This window comes from Macrotis lagotis, chromosome 8, assembly GCF_037893015.1.
Source record: "Macrotis lagotis isolate mMagLag1 chromosome 8, bilby.v1.9.chrom.fasta, whole genome shotgun sequence".
In the NCBI taxonomy this organism is placed as follows: Eukaryota; Metazoa; Chordata; class Mammalia; order Peramelemorphia; family Peramelidae; genus Macrotis; species Macrotis lagotis.
In genome coordinates, this window is record NC_133665.1 from 26,261,726 (window position 1) to 26,268,498 (window position 6,773).

Consider the following 6,773-nt stretch of genomic DNA (forward strand, 5'->3'; position numbering starts at 1 on the left):
TTTGGTTTTCATAATTTTTCTGCATCGCTGTCATTTCTCCTCCCAATTTTTCCTCCACCCTCCCTTAATTACTTTTCAAAGTCTTTTTTGAGCTCATCCATAATCTGAGCCCATTTTCTGTTTCTCTTGGAGGTTTTGGATATGGAAGCTTTGATTTTGTTGTCATCTGAGTATGTGTTTTGATCTTCCATGGGACTAAAGTAATTCTCTATGATCAGATTTTTCTTTTTCTGTTGTTTGCTCATTTCCTCAGCCCAAGACCAATCCATAGCACTTCCAAGGCTTTGGGGGTTTTTTGGGGGGGGGGGGAACAACACACTGGGACCTTTATTCCTCCAATGTCTTATGCATGAGCTTTGATATGTAGATGACCTCCATACTTCCCGCTGCCCCAGAGCTGTAAGGAGGAGTCCTGCTTGGCTCTCTTAGTATGGAAGCCCAAACTGCAACCTAGACCTGAGTGCAGGCAAACAGCAGCAAACTACCCCAAGGGAGAGCAGAGAAATCTCTGCAATCTTCTCTGACCCCATTACCATCTCTGGGGTGCAGTCTACTTTCTCTAGATTCTCGCTGAAGGTTCTGTGGCTGGTGCTCCCTCACTCTACACTCATTGTGGTGTAGCAGAATTCTCTCCCCACCCCTTCAAAATGTTCTGGGGCTGCACTGCAACCAGGGCAAATGTATCACTCAGTCTTTCTGTGGGTTCTGCCCCTCTAAATTTTTGCTAGAGTAATAATTTGTTGGCCTTTGGAATTTTGGGGGGAAGGAGTTCCTGGGAAATGTTGCCTTCATGATGCCATCCTGGCTCCACCCCCAATAAGCAATTTCTGTGAGCATTTCTATAAAAATGGTGGATACTCCTTGAATTTCCTTGGCATGGCCTCAACCTGTAGAAAACTATTGGATGAAGGTCATTCTCTCCTTGTTCCCTCTGCCACAGAGTTGTGATCATACCTACTGCCCAGATCCAACACTGAAAACCACTGACTACCTGACAGATGGAGAAGGTAGGTTACCCAATGAAGAGAATGCTGAACCAGGACTTAGAAAGATTCATCTTCATGAATTCAGATCTAGCCTCAAGGACTTACCAGCTGTGTGACCCTGGGCAAGTTACTTATATTTGCCTTGGTTTCCTCATTTTAAAAGTGAGTTGGGGAAAGAAATGGCAAGCCATTTCAGTATTTCTACCAAGAAAACTCTAAATGGAGTCAGAGAGTTTGGACACAATTAAAATATGACTCAACAATGAACCTGACATTCAAATTATGACATCCTGAACAATTAGTATGACATATTGATCTACCTTAATTCTTTTGTTCCAAGTCTGATTATGGACACACATCCAAACTTCCTGGACTTCTTCTGGTGAAGCTCATGGATGGTTGGAGTCCTTGATAATATTGTAGACTAACAGTTGCTTCAGACAATTCTTTAGATTTTTCATTTTCAAGAAGGCAATTTTCCAATACTTTTCTCAAAGAAGTCAGGAGTCATTGAAGCAGACATTGTGAATTGATCCTCCAGCATATCTCACATCTTATTCTTGGCAGTTAAGACATCAGGTTTCACACTGAGTTTCTTGTACAGGTGATCTTTCTTTTTTTTTCTTTCAGGTTTTGAAGAATTGCCCAAATCAAACTACTTTGGATTCATTCTTAAAGTGAAAGATTTAATATTCCTTTAGTGCTATCTTCTAACATTGACCTTTACCTTCTAAGATGCTGTTTAGGAATCTAGATATTAGCTAGCTTCCAGTCTGCAACCCTTTCCTAGTACTTTAAGTGAGCTGGAATTGGTCTTGATCAATGATGTCTGAACATAGAAAAAGCTGGGTTGTCCACTTCCTTTGTTACGTCAATGACTTCCATAGTAACTTAAATATCACACTGATATAACACCTCATAAGGTAGTTTTTATTAAATCCACAGAGACCTAGCTCTTGTATGGGCTTTCAAGGACTAGAGCAAACAAGATTTATAAATGTACATAATATTTCGGGTACTAGGTTAAGTTCTAGGGAGACAAAAAAAGACAAAATACAAAAGTAATCCCTGCCCTCAAGGAATTTACATACTAATATATGAGATAAGATATAGATAAATATATATAAACAATAGATATAGCATGGAGGTAAAATAACTTCAGAGAGAAAGATTCAAGTGATTAATGGAGCAGGAAGATCTGCAAAATCTGATCTATGACCTTTGAAGGAATCCAGGGAAGTCCAGAAGCCAAGGTGAGGATGGAGAAATTCCTGGGCATGGGATATGTCAAATTTGGGGACACTCTGTTTCCCAAGATAAGGCTGTCCAGACAAGATGAGCTTGGCATAAAACAATCTATCGCACTCTAATCTCCCCTTGGGCTTTGACCAATGACAGGTGTTCATTGAAGAATTTATTTCCCCCTCTTTCCTAGGGAACTGAGAGCCAATGTGCTGCATCCTAAAGTCATCTCTCACATCTCTGGACAACCCCCCAATCCCTATTTCTTATAACTGCCAAGGTCCTGCAGTTCTGCTGATAGATACAACCAATACAAAGGCATAGAAATGGAAGATAAAGTAAGATAAGTGCTATTAGATTGTGAAGTGACTGGAGGGGAATAAAATGGGGGAAAAAACCTGGAAAGTTAGGATGGGGGCCATGCTATGAAGAGTCCTTGAATGCCAAGATAATTGTTAGTTGGGGTCTGCTTTCCAGTTCAGCAAGTCATATTACATCTGTAATCTTTTATGTTATTGCTATTTACAGGGCCTATGATTCCAGGTATAAAAAGCTGATGGGAGTCGAAATGAGGTTTTTGAGGGTCTGGGGTCCCTGACTTGATTTCTTATTCTGGTCCAGTGCAATTCAGTTTTCAAGGACTAGAACCAACAAGACTTATAAATGTACATAATATTTCAGGTGCGTTTGAATTCTTCTCTCAAGGGCACTTAGCATGTGTGTGGTCTCTTAGTCTGCATTTGTAATAACAACAACAATAATAATAATAATAATAATAATAATAATAAGTAGCCTACATTTATTTAACATTTGGAAGCTGGAAAAACTCTTTGCAAACATGATCTCACCTACTCTTTTTTTTTTTTACGTTTTTGCAAGGCAAATGGGGCTAACTGGCTTGCCCAAAGCCACACAGCTAGGTAATTATTAAGTGTCTGAGGTCCGATTTGAACTCAGGTACTCCTGACTTCAGGGCCGGTGCTCTATCCACTTCACCACCTAGCCACCCCAGATCTCATCTAATCTTAATAACCACTTTGAGAAGAGGTAATTACCTTTACTTTACAGATGAGGAAATCAGAGGAAGGATTCAAACCCACGTAGTTCTAATTTCAAGTGATATACTTTATCCACTCTACACCCTACCTCCCAGAAGAAAGTAGAGAAAACTCAGCCTCCTGAGTTAAGAGGATCCCAGATTTAGAAGTAGAAAGAATCCCAGAGGTCATTTAATCTATTTAGGAAACCCAGATCCTGGGAGATCACACAGATAGGGAAGGACAAGGACAGCTTCCACACTCAGGACCAGTGAAGCTTTCTCTATCTCCAGTAGTGCTCTGACCTCTGGTCCCACTTCCCAGCAGACTGTAGTGGTCTGGGAGATTGGAGAGGGAAAGGGCTGATCCTCGAACCAGTCAGGGTTCTTCTATGACATGTAGAGACAGCCAGATGGCACAGTGAACAGTGTTGGAGTTGAAATCAAGAAGGCTAGTATTCAAATCTAACATTTGTTAGTTGCATGACTTTGGTCGATTCTCTTCACCTAGCTAAGCTTCCATTTCCTCATCTGTAAAACAGAGATGACAATAATAACCTACTTTACAGAGTTGTAAGGATAAAAAGAGATGACATGTAAGCTGTTTTTCAGGCTTTAAAGACCTTTATAAAGGTTAGTACTGACCTTTCTCTGAGTCTGTTGCCTTTGACTCAAGTCCCTTCATCAGCTATATCAACATTGTTCTTGGGACACTGCATTCACTGTCAAAACTTTGACAAGGGCTCTCCAGTCTCCTAGTCCTTTTTGAATTTACTGGCCATTTGATTTAGTCTAAAATGGTTCCATGTATTCCACATTTATTGATGTTTAGACTCTCAGTTTCTAAGTAGCCTTTCCAGATGTAATGTAAAAGTAGAAGACTTTTCCTCCCTTCCTCCCTCCCTCCCTCTCTTTTTTTTGGCAAGGTAGTGGGGTTCAGTGACTTGCCCAACATCACACAGATAGGCAATTATGAAGTGTCTGAGGCCAGATTTGAACTCAGGTACTCCTGAATCCAGGGCTGGTGCTCTATCCACTGTGCCATCTAGCCTCCCCTTCTCCCTCCTTTTGAAAGCTATTAATGAAAAGAACTAAAAGAATCAATGAAAAGAATGCACATACTCTACTCCCCAACGGTTCTCAGACTTCTTCAAGTATTCTAACCCTATAACCTGAGAATACTGTATTTTTAAGAACTTCATCAGAGCCATTGTGCTGACCTCACTGTATTAATGTCTGTGTGTCCTGGTCAGTCTACTAGCACTATGCCATGAAACTGGATCACTTCCATTTAAATTGTCTTAAGAAGATTTTGAAGATCACCCAGCAGAATAAGTTACCAGATACTGAGGTCCTTTCTTGAGCTAAACTGACAAGTATTCAAACATTACTATAGAAAGTCCAACTATTAGGGTCTGGCCACATTGTTTGAATGCCAAACAGAAACTTGCCAAAAAAAATGACCATTTTATGGAGAACTCACATAGAGCACATTTATAGTGGGAACAGAAAAAAAGATACAAGGGCACTATCAACTCTGTCTTAATGAACTTTGGAATTGATTGTGTGACATGGGAGACATTGATCTAGAACCAACCAGAATGGCATGCCCTCATCAAAGAGGGTGCTGTGCTCTAGGAACAAAACCAGTAATTTCATTTTGTTCCTCTTTGATAACAAAAGACAAGAACCAATTGTCCAAGCATGATAGCATAGGGGGAGACTTTCCATTAACTTCCTACATGTCTCTGTATTGGTTTTGTGTCCTAGCTAGGACTCAAAATATTACCCATTTGGTAGATAGGGATACTCTCTCAAAAAACAGATTGAATCCCTTGTATTTTCACAGTTAACCTGCTTTCAGTCCTCATGCTGTTGTTTTCTGAGTTACATGTGGTATAGTTCCAACTAGCTTGTTCCATGCTTCATTTTCTTCCTTCAGTCCCATCTTTTTCTCATCAAGACATATTTAAATCTTCTCATCTGCCTAGGGAATTCAATAATTACTTTCTAGAATTCTTCAATATTCCCCCCTCCTTGGGTGGCTAGGTGGCGTAGTGGATAAAGCACTGGCCTTGGAGTCAGGAGTACCTGGGTTTAAATCTGGTCTCAGACACTTAATAATTACCTAGCTGTGTGGCCTTGGGCAAGCCACTTAACCCCATTTGCCTAGCAAAAACCTAAAAAAAAATATTTCCCCCTCCAGTAACTCTGGAATGTACCACCATTTCAGACAATTTACCTATTATTTCTTATACATCTTGGACAGTATGTGACATTTTCCCAAATTGTCTGCAACATTACCTAAGATTGTTTCAATGCCTTCATCACAACTGTTAATGATAGGTACCTTCTCCTAATTAACAGTTGCTTGAAGGGGAATCCTGTTATTGTACATCAGTTTTCTAATTATAGGAAAGCTATGGTGTCATTTAGTTTAATGATTAATCAAGCAATGATACATTAATGACACTGACACACATTAATTTCAAAGTGACTCATCTGCCTGTTAAACATCACAAAGAAAACTTTGCTACCCAATTACAGTTTTAAGAAAAAATATAAAAGGAAAAGTCTTTACTGAATTTCGACAGTGCCTGAACATCCAAAAATAGAGATGTCAGATGAATCCCCATAGATATAGTTCTCAGGCCAACAAATACACATGATTCCCTTGAAAGCTACTTCATATATGAGACATATTGTGAATCTGTATTCACTCAAAATCATAGCTCGTGATACCTGTATTTTTATTTTTTAAACCAGAACAATGAGAAGATATATTAGTTTGACTGTATAGAAAAGTAAGTGACAAGAAAGTTTCCCACCTACTGTACTGCTTTCCCTAATATGAATTGGGATATGTTTTCCCATGGGTCACTATACTTTCTAGTAGGAAGAAGGAAATTGGACAGACATGACCAGAGCAACTCACACTCTTAAAATGGCAACTCTGCTAAAAACCTCTGCCTTCAAATGGCTAGTCTCCTGTGGTATTAGAAATGACATTTAAATAGATTACAAAGAGCAAATGAAGAAGGGGCAATTTAAGGCAACTTGGAGGTTGAACAGGTTCCCTATAAGCTTTAGGTAAGTAACCAACAGAATTTTTCCTGTTTTTTTTTTTCTTCCAGTCTGACTTTAACCAAATAGGCAATATGCTATTGTGAAGAAGGTTGGATTTGGCATCCAAAGACCTAATTTTGAATTCTGGCCCCCCATCATTTATTGTTTGTCTCTTAGCAAACCAGTTAACCTCTCTTGAACCTGTTTCTTTCATTGCTTATTATGAAGATCAAATAAACTAATATATATGGAAATGCTTTGTAATTGATTTACATATCTAAAATATTTTTTCTCCCAGCTACTTCCTCAAATTTGAACTTGTATGAACAGAAAGAGATTCTAGTTTAGGCTCCTTAATTTTGGTAGCCTCCCTTCCCTTCTTTGTTAAGACTCTCTCTCTTTCTTTGTCTCTGTCTGTCTCTCAGTCTCTCTATTTCTATCTC

General features: G+C 39.2%; 1 long non-coding RNA gene across 1 annotated transcript; it reads left to right on the plus strand.

The window, feature by feature from the left end:
* The first annotated feature begins 1,829 nt into the window (after window positions 1-1,829).
* Window positions 1,830-6,536, plus strand: LOC141495346 (uncharacterized). The gene is made up of 4 exons (XR_012470743.1): window positions 1,830-2,239; window positions 2,422-2,566; window positions 2,757-2,909; window positions 6,399-6,536. It is a non-coding gene; the product is annotated as an uncharacterized LOC141495346 (long non-coding RNA).
* The last annotated feature ends 237 nt before the right edge of the window (window positions 6,537-6,773 follow it).